The sequence below is a fragment of the Colius striatus genome, chromosome 8 (genome assembly GCF_028858725.1).
Source record: "Colius striatus isolate bColStr4 chromosome 8, bColStr4.1.hap1, whole genome shotgun sequence".
In the NCBI taxonomy this organism is placed as follows: Eukaryota; Metazoa; Chordata; class Aves; order Coliiformes; family Coliidae; genus Colius; species Colius striatus.
In genome coordinates, this window is record NC_084766.1 from 20,813,664 (window position 1) to 20,831,821 (window position 18,158).

General features: G+C 43.0%; 1 protein-coding gene across 2 annotated transcripts in view; it reads right to left on the bottom strand.

Annotated features, from left to right (window-relative positions):
* The window catches only part of SLC16A12 (solute carrier family 16 member 12), a 46,104-nt gene that overhangs the window by 25,213 nt on the left and 2,733 nt on the right, over positions 1-18,158 (bottom strand). Inside the window, exon 1 of one of the 2 annotated variants that reach the window (XM_062001073.1) lies at positions 7,177-7,236. The exons of the other annotated variant lie outside the window; for it this stretch is intronic. The gene's annotated coding sequence lies outside the window, so the exon portion shown is untranslated. Of the gene's footprint in view, positions 1-7,176; positions 7,237-18,158 lie in introns of those variants that run through there. 2 annotated transcript variants of the gene reach the window in all.

Consider the following 18,158-nt stretch of genomic DNA (forward strand, 5'->3'; position numbering starts at 1 on the left):
ATAGTCTGAATTGTTGTAGATGAGGAAACAGAAAATATTAATTCTACACTTAATAAGAAAAACAGCTTTTCTACAAAAAGCCCCAGATGCTACTGTAGCACAGCACTGATATCGCTCAAGTGGAGAAACTACCTGGTGTTTCTATTAACTAAATCCCTTCAAGAGGGGAAGCCCTGATCCTCTCAGCTGGCTCTTCTTGCTCAGTTGATTTCCATGTCAATATTCTGCCCCCAGGAGGAATTTTTTTAGTCAGTATGAAAAAGGCACTTTTGCTTGCTACTGCTGGTATCATGCTATAACTGCCCCAAGGACCATTCAGACTAATTAAAGGAAGAAATTCTATTACAGAAGTTCAGCAAAGAGAGAAACAGGAGTCAACAGCTAAAGGGCACTTTATGAAGAAGCTTCTCAAATGCCTTTAATCTAAACAACTAGTATTGGTTTGTTAGACTATGCAGGTCAGCTTTAACGCAAGAAATTGTAATTTAAGGGGGTGTTTGCAGGAAGGCAGGAATTTTTGCAGGAAAGCAGGAAATTCATATCCTGTCAATAGGATATTAACTCTCTGGGAATATGTTGATGCACAGGACACGATCATGGTAAGAAAAAGAAGGCACTGGTTTGTTATCCAAACTGATGGAATTTTATCCAGAAGGCTGCAATGCTTAAAAAAAGAATGTGAACCACCAAAAATGTTTCTTTCTCTAAAAAATGAAAAGCTGCTTCTAGTAAGAAGCGTAACATATCAGTACTTTTAAATAGGATATCACATCTAAACAACTCTTTAAGTGCCAACTCAAAACACGAGGTTACATTCTCTGAAGTTGGCAGTCTATATGATGAAAAAGGTAGGCCCTACATTTTCACCAAATTCAGTGCTGCAATACATTTTAAAACCAGCTATACGTGCTTCTTGGACACTGATGCTGAGCTATACCTGTGTAAGCAAAGCTGTGTGTGGACACTGATGCTGAGCTATACCTGTGTAAGCAAAGCTGTGTGTGATGCCCCTGGCCCAGGAAATTTCAGCCTCAGTAGCCAAGAGACTGGATGTGGCATTTCAGCGACAGAAAGGTGAAGCTGGTTCATTCCTTAGAAAGTGGAACCTCTTTGATTTTGACCCTTCTTATTTCAACTCTTCCTTTCCCGTTCTTGTAATTACTTTTATGGGGAGATAAAGGCGATGAGCTTGAAGGGATGATAACAGGGGCCTTGGAAGGAGAGGAACAAACACAGAGCCAAGAAATCCAAATATCCCACTACCTTGAGGACCAGTGATGCATATGACGTCCTGTGGGAGCACATAGTCCATCACAGCATCAACAAATGAAGACAGAGCAGAGAGGAGGTGGAAGGGTAAAGCACAGGCAAACAGCACACAGCCCTCTACTAGCAGCTTCTCAGCTGTACACCAGCCAGCAGGTTGCCTGAACAACCTCCAAAGACTCCTCTATCAGGGAAGCTTGATATCATCAAATGTGACAGCTTGACAAGATAAACTCTAGAATGGACAGGATGAGGAGTAGGTATTTGCCTGTGTCAACAGAGTAACAAAGTTTGTGTGATCTTCAAGAAGCTCTCAAAGCCAACTGATTTTAAGATGTGTCTGCATTGAACACTGTAAGACATGACATTAAACAATGTAACAGCCCTAAACCCACTGTGGTCAGCAGGAAAACCCTTTGAATCAGGAGGGACACTTGAATTAAGAAACTCAACAGCACCACAGACTCCGAGAAACCCCTAGAGAGGCAGAGGAAAGATTCCGCTTCCCACATTTGCATTTCACATCTGGGAAATGTGAGTCATCACATCCACATTGGGAGAAATCCAGAAACTGCAGGAAAGAAGGAAGGAAGGAAGCTTTGAATTAAAAAGAAAAAAAAAAAAGAAAAAAGTGAAAGATGAATGACTTTCTATCTTAAACAAAGAGAGAGAAAGAGTTCAGTACTGTCCTGCTGAGGACTGAGGCTGCAGAGTTGAATTCTCAAATTCAAAGCTACTTCAGGTCCTATTAAGAGAGGGTGACGCAGGACTTCAGTGGTTTTTAGCTAGAATATCTTATCAGTTTTCGTACTCAAAACTTGTTTGTAGGATCTTCTGCAGTGGCTAGGGAAGACCTTCCGTTTTTTAAATATCTGAAGACATTTTCCCAGAAGAAATGGAGTATAAATGTCTGAGTAGTAGGCAAGGACAGAGACAAACTGAGACAGTTGAGGAACATAAGTTCTGTCACATATCTTGGCAAGCTATGGATATCATTTTGATGGCATCACCAAGTGTCAAGACCAGAAGAGACAAGCAGAGGCCAGCTCTAATCTAGCAGAAGGAAAATTTATAATTCCCAGTCCCTCCTAGTGTGCACAAAAAAAATGGAGAGTTGGAAACAAAAGGGTGTCAAATTAGTTCTCCATAAATAACTTACCAGTGAGTTAAAAGAACAATAATGTACATTATAACTAAACATATGTTCTAGGGCTGTACATTACCATTCTTTGTGGACACTGTTATGATTATCCTCTGGTAGAAACTAATGTACTTACCATTTGAAAAGCATTCAAGGCCAATATTCCTCAGAAACGGAATAGATTCTTGTGAGAACCAGAACAGTTAAAGAAAATAATGTTTAATAGTAAAAGTAGTCCAGTTTATCCCAGTTATATTGTTTTTACATTAGTCTTAATTTTGTTTAAACAGCATTACCCAGTTTTCATTTTGCATCAGCTTGCAAACTTGTTTCATGATGCATGCAAGAGTGGAGGTACATTCACAACAGACCAGACATAGAACACTTAAAAATCCCCCACATTATTTCAATCTTCTCTGTTGTTTACATAACACTCCAAGACAACATACACATCAATGCCCAGAAAATCATCTTATAGCAAAACACAAGAAAAGGAAAATAAGTCTGACAATCCTTCAGTGAAAACAGGTAACATTTTCCAAAAGCAAACACTAAAGACCACTTCATTTACTGCTTTCTCACTTTGTTATCTCATCAAATGAAACAAGATGATACTAATAAATAGAACACCTAAAACTAAACAATTACAAAAAATCCTGCTTTTTTTGTTTCAAGCCCCAAGGAAAAGCAGCAAGAATATCCTGCTTTGTGGATAACCTGCAATTCTCCAACACCAAACTGCAGCTGAGAAAGAAGTAGAGTTTTACTAATCAGGATAAAGCTCATCTCAACTCACTAATAAAACATATTGGCTCATTCTCTCAAGCCAGTTCCAAAATTCTCAGCTTGCCTAGGCTCTGGGGAAGAAGTCTGCCACAAATTGTTGGCTAATCCTACCACTGAAAAAGTTACCTTGCTGCTGAAGTGATGATCTGTTGCCTTGGGGACCTGCATAGTTTAGTATGCTGCAGAGAGAAAAAAAGTGGTGTGTTTTACCTTTACAATGAAAGGAAAGATGCTGTATGTGTCTCTCTGGCTATATCAGCACTCTGCAGGATCCTGACCTGTGCTACCATGGAGTCTATGGCAGTGCCAGGCAGGTGCCATCTGAGTAGCTGGGCATACCACAACACCCGCTCTCTGGTACTGAAATGCTTCTTCCAAAAGCAGAAGGATGAGGGACCTTAACTCCAAAAATACTGTCCTTGGATCACAGTTTGCCCTGCATGTAGTTACACCCAGCATCCTATAAGCCTCAGAGAGACGAGGAGACAATCCAGAACAAGTCTCCATCTGGTTATCTTCATCCAGTGCAGCTGAATTGGTCTACAGTCCGATTGGCAGCTCTTCCACTTACCACATCATAGAAAGTGCAGACAGCTTCCAGAGAAGAAAAAAAACCTACCTCTGTAGTTCAACAAGACAAATAGAGAATACCTTCATTTTCAGTGAAGAAAAATTGAGTGATCAGCCTGGATGTCTTTGATTTTGGTTTTAAAGGATTGCACCTTTCCAAATGTCTCCACGGCACAGGCTGTGAGCCTATCACCTGCAGACAAGCTGTAGCTTGCAGTTCCACTGCTCACAGACACATCAATATATGTCAATTAACACAGCCAACAATATAGCTCATAAAAGATGTATTTGGCTCTCATAAGGCTGCTGGCAAGAAACATTTTTCTTCTTAAATAGAATGGATAAAATGAAGAATTTTTTTTTCAGTCTACATCAGTCTCTAAGAAGACAATCCACACTGCAGTTGCAGTGAGCCACCATAGGACAAACAGTAAAGGTAATATATTTTTCTCAGCTCTAATACAGTTTCTTGTCTTAGGTTAGAACAAAAATAAATCTGTGACTTTTCTGTTGAATAAAGACTTTAATAGTAAGTAAGTTCTGTGAACACAAAAGTGTACCATCATTCTCTAAATATGCACATATGTTACACAGAAGTTGATGTGCTGTATGTGTTTTCTTACTGGCTGCAATAGGATCATGACAGAGAAACATGATATCTAAAGTAAGAATGAGAAGAAGTCCTAAAACAATACACAAAAACATCAATGTTTTCCAGACTGAAATAGGTTCTGGTAGATGATAGAAAGTTTATATACCACTGACTTTCAGTCTCATCACATATCCAACTGAATATAATCAGATTAATAAAACTCATATCCTTACCATGCCTTTTTCCAGAAAAATTGAGATGCTCTTTTGAAATGCTCACACTACAAGAGATAGCATAGGAAATGTATCCTGAACTTATACAAACACACAGCTATGCATCACAAAAGTAAAATCTTTAGGTGAAAACTCAGAATTACAACAGAAGTATAGAATCAATTCTTCGTGTACATAGCTAACTGCACATGCACACAACTGCATTAAAGTATCTGAGCATTCAGCTCTGTTTTTCAAGCAGCTTCCATATCTACATGTCATCTACTACTGGCCACAATTTGATAAGCAATTAGTTCTTTCAGCAGCAGTGAGGGTGGCAGAAGCAGCCCTTACCTCTTGCTCCCTGCTACACATTCCCTCCTCCCAGGACACCTTCTCAGCCCTGACACAACAGCCACACAGTTAGACAGACCAAAGTTAAAGTAATTGATAATCAAAGAAGAAAAGACGGGTTTGAACCTGTGCAGCTCCCTGATGTGCTTCACCACCAGCCCCACAAACGACTGTACTAGTACAGCTCAGAGGGTGGCAGGGGGCTGCTTACGTAAGCACCCTTCTCTAAGGAAGCGCATGCCAAATTTCTCCCTGAGGAGGCAATTGTACTTGCATCAAAACATCCAAAAAATCTTCACCCCCTGTGCCCAGTCTGTAGGACCTTGGCATAGGAACACAGATCTGGAAAGGATCACTGGGGATCTCCTAGTCCCCTTCCTCAGTCACAGGCAAGAGCCAACCCAGCAAACTTAGTCAGGGATCCACTGTAGTAAGCTTCTTGTTAGGCAAACAACATACAGCATGAAGCTGAAGTGAATGTGCAAGATGAGGGGAAAGAAGGTTCCTGAGGTTTTTCCCCATTACAAATCAGTTAAATCAATTTTGTTTGAAAAGCTTTAAACAGAAGTTACACACTGTGCAATACTGTCTTTCTTCATTGCTGTCCAACTTGAGTTTACGGCAAAAGTTAATGACTGAACTTTAAAGGCATTAACACAGAACCCCCTAAGGGAAGCCCTGAGAAGCGTGCCATTAACATGCAGCTTCTGTTATGCTGCTGCAAAAGATGGAAAAGTGAAAATTAAATATAATGCAAGGGAAAAACAGAAAACAAAACACACACAATGAGCTACATATAGCTACAAAAAATAAATGTAAAAAGACACTAACAGCTAATGATTTGAAGTGAGTAATAATACGTCCCTAACTGAGGCATAATAGAATCACCCTGAGCAAAATGCAGTCCTGTTTCACTTCATTAAGTTTCATGTTATCCTCCAATTTCCCAGCACTAACGGAAACGTTTCCTCATTGCCACTGCAGGAGTGGACTTAAAACAACAAACAGACTCAGCTATCCCAACCAGCTTGTTAACTTAATGAAATCAATTCCATCAGAACGCTAGCACACAAACCCAAATTCATCCCAAATACCTAACTGACAACTTGCCCGTAGAGCCATTAAACGGAACACGTCAATAAACGTATGTCAAATTATCAGAAAGTTCAAAATAAGGATAATACACATTGTATCTTTTAGCTTTTTTTTTGTTTTCATTGAACAGTTTCCCGAACTTGCTCAGCCTGCCTGTGAATGCAGAATTCCCAGTAAGACACATGCCTACAGTGCGACCCAGCCCAAGTACACTGTTGCACACCTGGTTAAATACGGCAAGGGACCGGGTATTCTCCTGGAAATGAATAATCCCAGAAGAAGCGTTAAAGCCGTTCAGGACAGAGATCATCGCGATGAGTCGCTTTCACAGCTAACAAAGTATCGCCACGGAACAGCCCGTGTCTCGGCGTCCAGAGCGGTTTTGGGAACCGCTTCCACCCGGGCACGGCCGCAGCGGCGCAGGAGGGTCCCCGCAGATGCAGACCCGGCGCGGCCGCAAAGCCTCGCTCGGCCGGCTCCCACAGCCGGCTCTGGCCAGGTAAAGGGAGGTTTTCGATTATGCAACAACAAAAAGGAGAAATGAGTTTTCCTTATACTCTCTAGGAACATGAAAAGCTGTTCAATTGAGTAACGCTTTATCTAACGAACGGCTTATATACATGCACATATATACAGTTCCTTCGTTTACTTGGGGTTTGCATTTATTTCTGTTAACTTTCACGTGTCCGCCGCTCCAGACTCGGTGCAGGCACGGGCAGGAAAGCACCCCCAGGGAAGCGCCTCCGGAGCGGCCCGTGCCGCCCGCCCCGGCCCCCGCCGAGGGACCCCAGCCCCTGCGCACCCCTGCGGCCTCCTAACCCCCGGCCAACTCTGGAGACGAGCCCGCGGGTCCTCCCGCAGCCGCCAGCCCCTACCTGCCGCTGCTGCCGCAGCCCCCGGGAGGGGGAGCGGGGCCGTCGGTGAGCGCTGACCCCGAGGTGGGGAGGGGGGAGAGGCCGGTCCGGGGGCCCTCCCAGCCGCCGCCCCCCAGCCGCCCGATCCGCCCAGCACAAGGGGCGCGGAGGCAGGGGAGCAGCGCGGCTCCGTCCCCGAGGCATCGGGCGCTCAAAGCCCACGCGAGCTCCGCCGGTCGCCGCCCCCCTCCCGCGCTCCCGGCTGCGGCGGGTCCCGGACGGGCTCGGGGAGTCCCTGCTCCTTACCGCGGCTCGGGCTCCGTCCCGCTCAGTAGAGGGACCGGGAACCCCTCCTTGTGTGGTACCTTCACCGACGCGAGAAGAGCGTCTGAACAGTGCCACGGGGACTTTCATCGCTTTACGAGGGCTTGGGTTTTTTTTTCACAAAGCCCTTACTGGGATTTCTGGATCAGTGCTCTCAGGCATTTCAGAAGGTATTTTTAAACTGTTGCAAAGTCAGACAACACTCAGGAGTGGAAATAACACCCACACTTGTGCATATGTGGCTGGCCCTGTGTGTGTCCTGTACACCATTAGGAGTCATGCTGCCATCGCTTGCCAGTCTTTAAATTTTCAAGCTCACTTCAAAACCCCAGACCAGGGGAAGGACTCACACAGATTTCAGCAGGCTTTGGACCCTAGACTCCTGGAACAAGTTTCAAATTCCAACAGCCTTTTGTTTATCCAAGGAAGATAAACTAAGTGGCCTGCTGAATACTGCATGGGTTTTCAGACAAGATCTGGAAAACAGCAGGTCTTTGCTCAGAAGGGACATTAAACATCCTGTGACACTTTCCATGAGAACAAAGATAAAAGGGGACCTTTTCTTACCCTTCCCAAACACTGTTGCCAGACAAGGGCTGCCTGGTTCCTGTCTTTCACCCAGGACCTTGTTGCCTTTCAGCACGGCTACAAAGAGCAAGTGCAAATCTCCCAGGATTGCACATGTAAAGTCTGAAGAGAGGGTGGCTGAGAGGCATTTGCTACTCTGCTCTAGTTCAAGATCCTTCAGTATCAAGAAGAACACATAATTTGGGTAAACAGGACCGCTTTGAGGAAAATTATTGACTGGAAAAGACTCCCCTTTCCATGTGACAGAGCTACTCTGTAGAGGATGGTGGCAAGTAGCATCTAGCAGAGGCTGGTCTAGAAGTGCTTCCTCCTCCTTCTGCGTACTGTGGGGTGAAGATATGTGGTGGGTAGCCCACACCACCTACACACAGCCTCTCTAGCACATGTACTCCCTTTCTTGCAGCGAGGTATCCTACAGTAGCTGTAGAGAAAAGGGGCTAGACTTCCCCACCAGCTGTGTGGATAACAAAAAGTTCTTGAACAAGAAAAAAGTACAGTTTCTCAGTGACTCTTCGATTTTTGACTCTTTTTCAGTTCTGTAATATTTTTTAAGGACTTTTAAACTTACCTGTATTAAATTGTGCTTCATGATGAAAGGTTTCCTTGCCAAAATACACTACTATAGCAGTTGCAAGAGGCTTTATTTGTACTGAGTAACTCTACAAGATAACAGAAGCTCTGAACAAGATGGCCTGTGCATTAAGCTCCTACATAAGAGACTGGGGATCTCAGCATCACAGCAAACTTCCTCTGCAAACCTGGTTGGCAGTGTCTCTATGACAACCCCCTATCAGCGATGGGAACCACAGCTGTTATCTAATGTCAGTTGGCTGCTGACATTTTGATATCTGGGTCAACAGCATGTAGTGCTTTCTACATGTAGAAAGGATATGGTCAGAGCACCAGAGAACCACACTGTACATACTACATATAAATACACAAAGAGGCAATAACTCTGTTCATATGCTGCTGACCTGGCCATTGGCACTGCAGCTACTTTAAAACACATCTTTGTGCTATTTAAATTTTATATAAATGCATTTTTGTCAGCAAAGTATCACAAACTAGATATCACCAAAACAATATGCATGACTTCATTTGGCTCTTCAGAGCAACACTGTAACAATAATAGAAATATAAGGTTTTGGTTGACATTCATGTTTTACACATTCATGATAGGTTTCCTCTTGGCACTGCTAGAACAGATTTTCCTCATGCAAGTTTCATCTGCTGACACTGGGTAAAAGATCCATTACACTGCTCCATCCAGGAGTCTGACAAGCAACACAATATAAGTCACCTGTAATGACCTTAAAACCCTTCAAGGTTGCAGGACTACGCATGTTGCTCCTCTAGAACTGCTGCAATCACAATGTCAAAGGAGTATGTCCTCTCACCTGGAGTGCCTGACTAGGTAAAGGCAACACAACTGAGAAGGAAGCTGTTTTAGTTTGGTCCCTATGCAAACAAGAAAAATACCTTCACACTCTTTTACACTTTCCAAATCACAAAAAGAATCACAAACTGTAACACTGTGGAATTCAACAGGCAAGATAAATGCTTTTACAGTTTGGAGGATGGCTAGGTGCCATGGTGCAGTTGATGAATGGCCTTCCTATGCATGCATGTTCTTAAAGCATGTTCTTTAATTGAACTTTTAGATCTAATTAATTGTAGTAAACTGAAAAGCCAATTACCCTCCTTCCCCTACCCTCTTCTTCCACCTCCCTGATACATCCAGACAACAGTACATGATACACTGTAACATCTTGCTGAGATTAACAGCCTCAGGTCTAATCACTAACATTTGGATTCATAACTTTCGACATCCTATAGCCAAGTGGACATAGCTTCCACAGCATCTCTGAAAATGAAGCCAAAGACATCACAGGCTGGATAAACTGTAGTCCCCATGGCTTCCTCAGTTCCCTTTCTGCAGCTACAGTCCAAATCTTGCTGACTCCAAAGCGAAGAAATAAAATATTCACCACTTTTGAGTGCAGTCTCTTTCTGAAGATGAAGGTGAGCTCTGTTACGTGCCAACATCTAGATCAAAAGATTGATTAATTCCTTAAAACACAGGTAAGTCAAACAAAGAACCTGGGTTGGAAAAAAAGAAGGTGTGTAACTAATTCCATGGCCTCCTCACTTTTTACATGGACATTAGCAATGAATGGAACAGAAGACCATTCATCAGACCAGAAGATGCATTTTATACCAGCCTTGTTTCTAATGACACCCAGAACTAGATGCAGGTACATCTTGCAACCTATGTTGCCTAATTGAGTGTATCATCTTCCAGGATCTCTGGAAATTTTGGCAGAAAAATCCTCTTTCTTGACATTAAGTATAGGCAGATCAATACTTATATTAGTGGAACAAGATGGTGATTCATCTATTGGCGATTCATTTTTTACTCATTACAAGATTCTACATTTTAAACCTCTTGTCTTGCTGCTGTTTCTCTGGGGTATTCCCTCTGATCTGTCATTGAAATCCTTGGTCCAAGCACATGCACTTTGGTCACATTTTGATGTACAAAGATCAGCACTCCAACCAGTCAGAATTTCCTAGTTCAACATTTTTCTTCATTAGAAAACATGAATTCATCAAAACAAATTCAGTAAATCATGGAGAACAGGAGAGGTGTCTGAGGACTGGAAGAGAATAAATGTCAAAAATGTTCAAAAAGGGCAAGAAGGAGGAGCTGGGTAACTACAGACCAGTCAGCCTCACCTCCATCCCTGGGAAGGTGATGGAACAACTTATCCTGGGTGCTGTCTCCAGGCATTTAAAGGACAAGAGGGTCATTAGGAGCAGTCAACATGGCTCTACCAAGGGGAAGTCTTGTTTCACCAACCTAGTAGCCTTTTATGAAGACGTAACCAGGTGGATAGACGGTGGTAGTGCAGTGGGTGTGGATTATCTTGATTTCAGTAAAGCATTTGACACCATCTCCCACAGCATCCTCACAGCAAAACTGAGACAGTGTGGGCTGGTAGTGAGGTGGATTGTTAACTGGTTGAAGGGAAGAAGGCAGAGAGTTGTGACCAATGGGGCAGGGTCTAGTTGGAGGCCTGTATCTAGTGGAGTCCCTCAGGGACCAGTAGTGTTCAATGTCTTCATTAATAACCTTGATGAGGGATCAGAGGGCACTGTCAGCAAGTTTGCTGATGATACTAAACTGGGGGGAGTGGCTGACACACCAGAAGCATGTGCTGCCATTCAATGAGACCTGGACAGGCTGGAGAGTTGGGCTGGGAGAAATCTAATGAAATTCAACAAGAGCAAGTGTAGAGTCTTGCCTCTGGGAAAGAAGAACCCCATGTACCAGTACAGGTTGGGGAATGAACTCTTAGAGAGTAGTGTAGGGGAAAGGGACCTGAGGGCCATGGTGGGCAGCAGGATGACCATGAGCCAGCGATGTGCCCTCGTGGCCAAGAAGGTCAATGGCATCCTGGGGTGTGGGCAGTAGGTCAAGAGAGGTTCTCCTCTCCCTCCCCTCTGCCCCCTCAGACCACATCTGGAATATTGTGTCCCGTTTTGGACCCCTCAGTTCAAGAAGGACAGGGAGCTGCTGAGTTCAGCACAGCCCCACAAAGATGATGGAGTGGAGTATCTCCCTTGTGATGAAAGGCTGAGGGAGCTGGGGCTCTTCAGCTTGGACAAGAGGAGACTGAGGGGTGATGACCTCATTAACATTTACAAATACGTAAAGGGCAGGTGTCAGGAGGATGGAGCCAGGCTGTTCTCAGTGATGGTCAATGATAGGACAAGGGGCAATGGGTATAAACTGGAATAAAAGAGGTTCCAAAGAAACACAAGGAAGAATTTTTTCTGGATGAGGGAACATTGGAACAGGCTGCCCAGATGGGTTGTTGAGTCTCCTTCTCTGGGGACATTCAAAACCCACCTAGACGAGTTAATGTGTAACCTACTCTAGGTGATCCTGCTCTGGCAAGGGAGTTGGGCTAGATGATCTTTTGAGGTCACTTCCAACCCTTAAGATTCTGTGATTCTGTGAAATGATCTATGGAAGTCTGGTTCTGTGGCTATATAAAGACAGGAGGGTTAAAAAAATCTTGTCCATCAAATGACTTCCTTTTGGCAGCCTGTTAGGCTTCCTGCTAGCAGACTCTTTTGGTGGGAAATGTGAAATTTAAAACCACCTAAATTTAATTTCACATCAGAAGAAAAAACTAGTTGCATGTTGGAATTTCTCACAGCAGGGGAAGAATAGGTTTGAGTTAGTTATGCTTGGAAGCAAGACTTTGCACAGCCATTCTAGTCTCTCTTCCACATCTACTTGACTGCAGATTGGAGGCTCAGGCTATTTCAATCCATACAGGAATCCAACAGCAAATATGGCCTGGGATGTTGTTCTTGTCTGAGAAGACCCAACCATTTCCATTGCTCTACAATTTTTAACAGCATTATGTTGTTGTTTTCCCTGCTGGATGATGAGTATGGCTTGCTATGCTCTTCTGTAGAGCTGGTGCTATAACTTTATCCTGAGGACCATCCACACTCTCACCTGGCCCAACTCTTGGGGAAAAAGCACAAACCAAAGGTTGAACCGGTGTTCCAAGCCTAAAGGCAGTGCAGGTCTTCTCAACCTTGTTCCCCTAACCAGCACATGATACCAAGTTAAAGAAGACGATGAGCCACCACTGGTTCTCCACACCTCCACAACCCAGAAAACTATATGTCTTAGCTTGGCAAGAATTTGCTGTGCCTTAGACAAAGATCCAGTTGGCACTCACTGACTGTTGGAGCTTTCAAGGAGAGTTCCTCACTTGTCCCAGGGTATTTTATGCCTCCAGCTGGTTTCACCTCCAGCTCACCTGTAAAACGCACAGCTTAACAGATACAACTACTTTCACCTCAGTTTTTACTGTTGTGTTCTCAGGCTAAAACAAGAGTTTCTTTGCTTTAAACTTTAATATACTCCTTTAAATAAAATGTTAATTGATAATACCTACAGCAAACACAGAAACTATTGTCATTCTACCCAGAGAGAAAGTTACAGGAATCAAAGATTTCTGTTTTATTTGGAGATGTGCCAGATTAGTTCTAGGGGCACTTACACAACCTTACAGCCCATTTTCTTTGACTCTCCACGTGCAAGGCAGTTTTTTTCCCCTATTTTTTTTCTTTTTTCTCTTTAAGCATGTGTAGACAGAAACCTAAACCAGAGCCAGCAACAAGTACATCAGAACCTCTCTTCTCTGTGTAGCAAGATATTTTGGTAAAGTTTAAAATGGCAATAGTCTGCAGCCATGTGGCTGCAAAGCTGGACATGCTGCCGCCATCCCAGCACCGCCATGGTTCCGTTCCCTTTCGCCATGCAGCAGGAGGCAAGGTGCCTCCTGGGTTTTACGCAAAGCGTCTCCTAGGTTCTCAGTGAGGTATTTTTAGTGTGGAAATTCAGCACCCCCTTTAAAGGCACATTTGTAACAGCCTTCTCCAGCGCTAGCAGGTCAGCACAAACCAATCCACTCACTTTCTTACTGGGTTTCCTGCTGGAAAACCACCCAGATGCTATCTGAAGTCTGGAGAGTCAGTCCTAGGCCTGCAAGGTAGGCCTGGGTAAGAGGCATCCCTTTACTACTTCTAGGTGATGAACCTATGTCTGCATAAAACCTAACCTTATCTGCTCAAGACATGAAATTTGGAAGAGTGAAGAGATATGGAACAATATTATCTATTATTTAATCTGTGTAAGACTAATGCTGCTAACTTTATGACTGGTAACAAAATCTAGTTTCTTCATTGACAGATTTCCAACTCTAGTCTGAGTAATATTTCACTTATTAAGGTGTTTTGCACTTATTTTTAAAACAGTTCTCTGATGTTTTTGTATTCAGCTCTTTTTTTTTTGGCAGCCAGTAGTTCCCCTCACTGAATTGCCAGTCGTATACCATCCCCTGTCCAGCATGGCTGGGGAAGCAGAAAGGTCAAGGACTGGAAAGGAACTCACTAAATTATCTTCTTTCCTCCCACAGGTCTGCAAGGCAAATAGGCTGGAAAAGGAAAAGCCAATTCTTCTCTTACTCTTATGAATAAAGGATTTTCAGTCACCAACCGTTAACAATCTCCATACACAGGAAAGACAGACTTGTATAGTGTCTGCATCCAGTAGTCCATGGATTCTGCAGAGTGGTATTAGCAACAGCTCTTTTGCTTCTATGCTGATAAAAGCACTTACAATTCCAGGGCTGGAATCTGAGAACTTTATAGAAATGTGTATAAAATGCAACTTTAAAATAATTCTCACGGGAACTGAATTCTCATGCTGCTGTGAATCAGGGCTCATGGAAATCTGGCAAAGAAGATTTTATAACCCTTTCAGGTAAGAGAGACAGAACAGGGAGATGTGCTGGATGGCAGGTTAAAAACCAAGCTCCTAACAGTGGAGAACAGGATCAGAAATTGAAAAAAATAAATCCTGACAAAAGCTAAGCTGACCTTGACGTTTGTTCCCATGGACAAAAACTGAATTCATTTGCAGGGGTTGGTGACTGTTTTATTCCACTTATTTTTTCTTTTTAAATGCAGTTTCTCATGTGATGAGAACCAGGAGTGGAGGGAAGAGAAGATCTATGATAGTTCAGGCCCTTTATATTTTCCTGCCCTACCTGTAAAAGAGATGTGGTGTGAGATGAGTTATGGGTCAGTCTAAAGACATCACCAGAAAGCAGCTTTAGTTTCCCTTGCACTGCTCTTCCTCCTTCAAAGAAGAGGGACACTAGTAGTGCACAGGGAGCTGCCACACTTCCCAGGCCAAGTCGCTGGAGAGGACCTCAAACCTCCTATATTTGAAGACGAGATAACTTACTTTCTAAGCCAAAAAAAGAAGCAACTATAACACTGCAAAATTTGGGAGTGGTTTTGGCTTACCCTGTAAATATTTCTGGGTTTTTTTGTGCACAGCCTTTTGTAGCCAAGTGCAATATGCTGAATGCTAGCTGAGTAACAGTGTGCACCATGCTTAGAACATAAGGACAGCATGATTTGTTTACTTATTCAAATAACACCAGGGGTGAGGTTGCTCAGAAAACAAAACAATTCTGCTAAAAGGAACCAAAATTTCATTTAAGTACGTTCAACATTTTGTGACTCATTTTGCCAGGCAGCTTTGAAAATGGAAAATTCAGTGGTCCAATTAAGTTTTTAAAATGAATATGCATTACTTTACAGTTCATTTAAAAATATAGAGTAAAAAAATATTTCAAATACAAGGGAACATACTCACTGCTCAAATCAATCCCTATAATAATTTTGTAGTTCAGTCTCCAGGTGAAGCCTATGCACCTTTCTCAAAGGAGAAGCTTCTTCCGGCTTCAGTTGCCTTGTCCATGCTATACTACTACATTGCATGAAACAGACCACATTTATTGTGCTGTGTCCACTGCACGCTGGGCTAAGGGTATGCTGACAATCAGGATATTAAAGGGGTAATGCCAGTGGAAGGACACAGAAGCAGATTCAGCAGAGTAGATAAAAAAAGACTACTATCTCAACACGTTATTACAGCTGCCAGTCAGTAATGATTTACACAAGAATATTTTGCTTGCAGTCTGATGCAACTGTTATAAAAGTTTGTATGAAATTACACTGTGATCAGTACATTTTTCTTATGGGTCTGGGGCATTCATATCCTCATCCTTATTGGAACACACATACTCCCCCTTCTACTCAGTCTAGCATTTGCAGTGGGAGCTCCTACAAGTGGACACCAGCTTTTTTTTTTTTTCTTTGTGTGTATGCAATTGGTTAACACATAGGAGTTCAAAACAAACCCCTAAACAATAGCTCCCCCTCCACTCAAGTCTCAACATACCAGCAGCAGTACAAGCTTGTTGCTTGAAGCATTGTCTCTGTTGTGATAATCTTCTACATTATTATACCAGCGGCTGCTCTTCATGAGGCTCTGTCTTGCTCTAAGCATTGATCCCCCATGCTTTCAATGCAGCAGAGAATACTTACTCATAAGCCAAAGTTATTCTCAATAAAGCACTTAAACCAAAAAAAATAACCTAAACATGACAGAAGGTGGCAACATGGTTAGCTGAGGCCATATCCTCATGGAGGGGCACAAATGGAGATCTCGCCAACAGGGTTAATGCAACACTGCACACACATTGCTGAGGCTGCTTCGTCATTTGTTAAAGGGCTAACTTCTGCTTTGTACGAGACATAACGTTCTGATTTGTTTAAACTTTTTGTTTGCAGAGAAATGGATGGGTCATCCAAATGGATGAGGTGACATTTTTTTTTCTAGTGTCCAGCAACAAGACTAAGGGTAATGGGCACAAGCTGGAACACAAAAAGTTCCACTTAACACAAGGAAAAACTTCTTTGCTGTGAGACTGAGGGAGCCCTGGCACAGGCTGCAAAGGGAGCGTCTGGAGTCTCCTTCTCTGAAGGTTTTCATACCCGCCTGGACATATTCCTGTGTGACCTGATTGAAGGGAACCTGCTTTAGCAGGGGGGTTGGACTAGATGATCTCTAGAGGTCCCTTCCAACCCCCACCATTCTGTGATCCTATTACCTACCCTAGGCAGCACATCTGCACCTAGAGATATAATGCCTCAGCACAGGTTGCTGGGTACTTTATTCAGGGGTGCTCGACCCAAGTAGTACCATTAACTGCAGTAGCTCACCAGCACCCAGCCCTCCCCTCCCTTTGCCTCTGAATCAGGACAACACACTGCCTGCCATTCTGTCAAACAACCTGACGCTCCCACCACTGCAACCCATCTCTTGCTGGCTGCACTAAGTGCTAGTTCATTGCTCACCCTGCAGTGCTCTTCCCACCTTGTCCATGTCACTCCTAGAACCCTCAAAGGATGATGCTGTCATGTCCCTTTCCCAGGCTCAGTAGCTTCCATTTGTGAGCTTCAGCTATTCTTCCTCATTTCTCTTTCCAAGTGTCAGTATCTCCTCTTGATTGAGGTGAATCGCAGTTTCCAAGGCTTTTTCTAACTTGCACAGTAAGAACCACAATTTTTATTTTGCTTCTTTTTGTTGGGATTTTTTTCTTAGGAAGGCAACAGGGGGAGACTGTACAGTCCCCACATCTCTTTTTCACCTAACACGCTAATAAATCATGTAACCAGTAAGTTCCAATCCAGGAGTACTTAAAGAATCAGAATCTGGATTCAGTTTTTATGTTTCAACAAGCATTTATTTTCCAGGACATGTTAGCAGTTAGATGTCCTCTACCTCCCAAGCACTGAACGGTAGCAAAACACGAAACAAACGGTGGTCTTTTTCATAGCATGTATTTCACTCAATCCCAAACTCAAAGACACCTTGTACTTTAAGAACTGATCCCAATATAAGAACTCCTTCAACTAGAAATAATCATGTATGTTTATTTTGTCTCCAGTTCAACCCCATATGGTTTTCCCATTTCTAAGATTCTGCTGTGTCCTGCCAAAAATCACTTGCAAGTATCTTGTGACAGTCTAATGGGAACATAAGCACCGATAACAGTGAAACATCAGGACAGCTATTTGCTGAGACTGGAATGCACTGCAAATACCCTACTTGTCCTACAAGTCAGATTCTTGTACTACCCCATACTAGTTTTCTCTATCAAATCTGATCAAGTGAGTACTCTTAGTCGTTGTCTCTCACTCTTCAGTCAGCATTAACAACTTTTCCCCAATAAGTTAATCCAAAAACTTTACTTTGAAACACAGACCCTACGTCTTGTAGGAAGAAATTAAGACTTCTTTTCAAAATCATTAAAAATGGGGGTTTCTTGGCAGGGGGAAGATAATGAGAACAGTAACATGTATTTCAACAAGAAAGCTTGAGTCCAAAAGAAGCTGACATTAGCACAAGGCATCACATTTGAGTGCACGGAATCCCACTCACTCTGCTCCAACTTACCTTAAGACATTTCAGTAAGAGAAGCTTACAGCCTAGGTTATGAATACATCTCATAAATTTATACAGAAACAAGTGCTTTGATTACATACTAAATCTGCGACTCATTGACCTTCCTTAGGGAAGTGTCATCCTTCACCCTCACCATTCCCAGAACAAAAAGATCAAGGATTCAAGGATCTGGGTATATCAAGGATATAAACGTAATTATTTGACAGTGGTGCAACAGAGCTTTGCCTGCTCGAAATTCCAGCTTTGACGAAGTAGAGGAGAGGTTCATCTATGTAGCAGAGTAAGACTTTTTTCAGGCTATTTAGGTACTTCCAGATGATGAAGCACAGTAAAGAACCCTCCCATCAGATGACCGTGGATAGCAACTGGATACAGAACACCATCAGAAGCATTCAGGACAACAGTGCTGCTCTTAGAACAGCCCCAAAGGGCTCCCTTATAGCAAAAATATCAGAACAGTGCT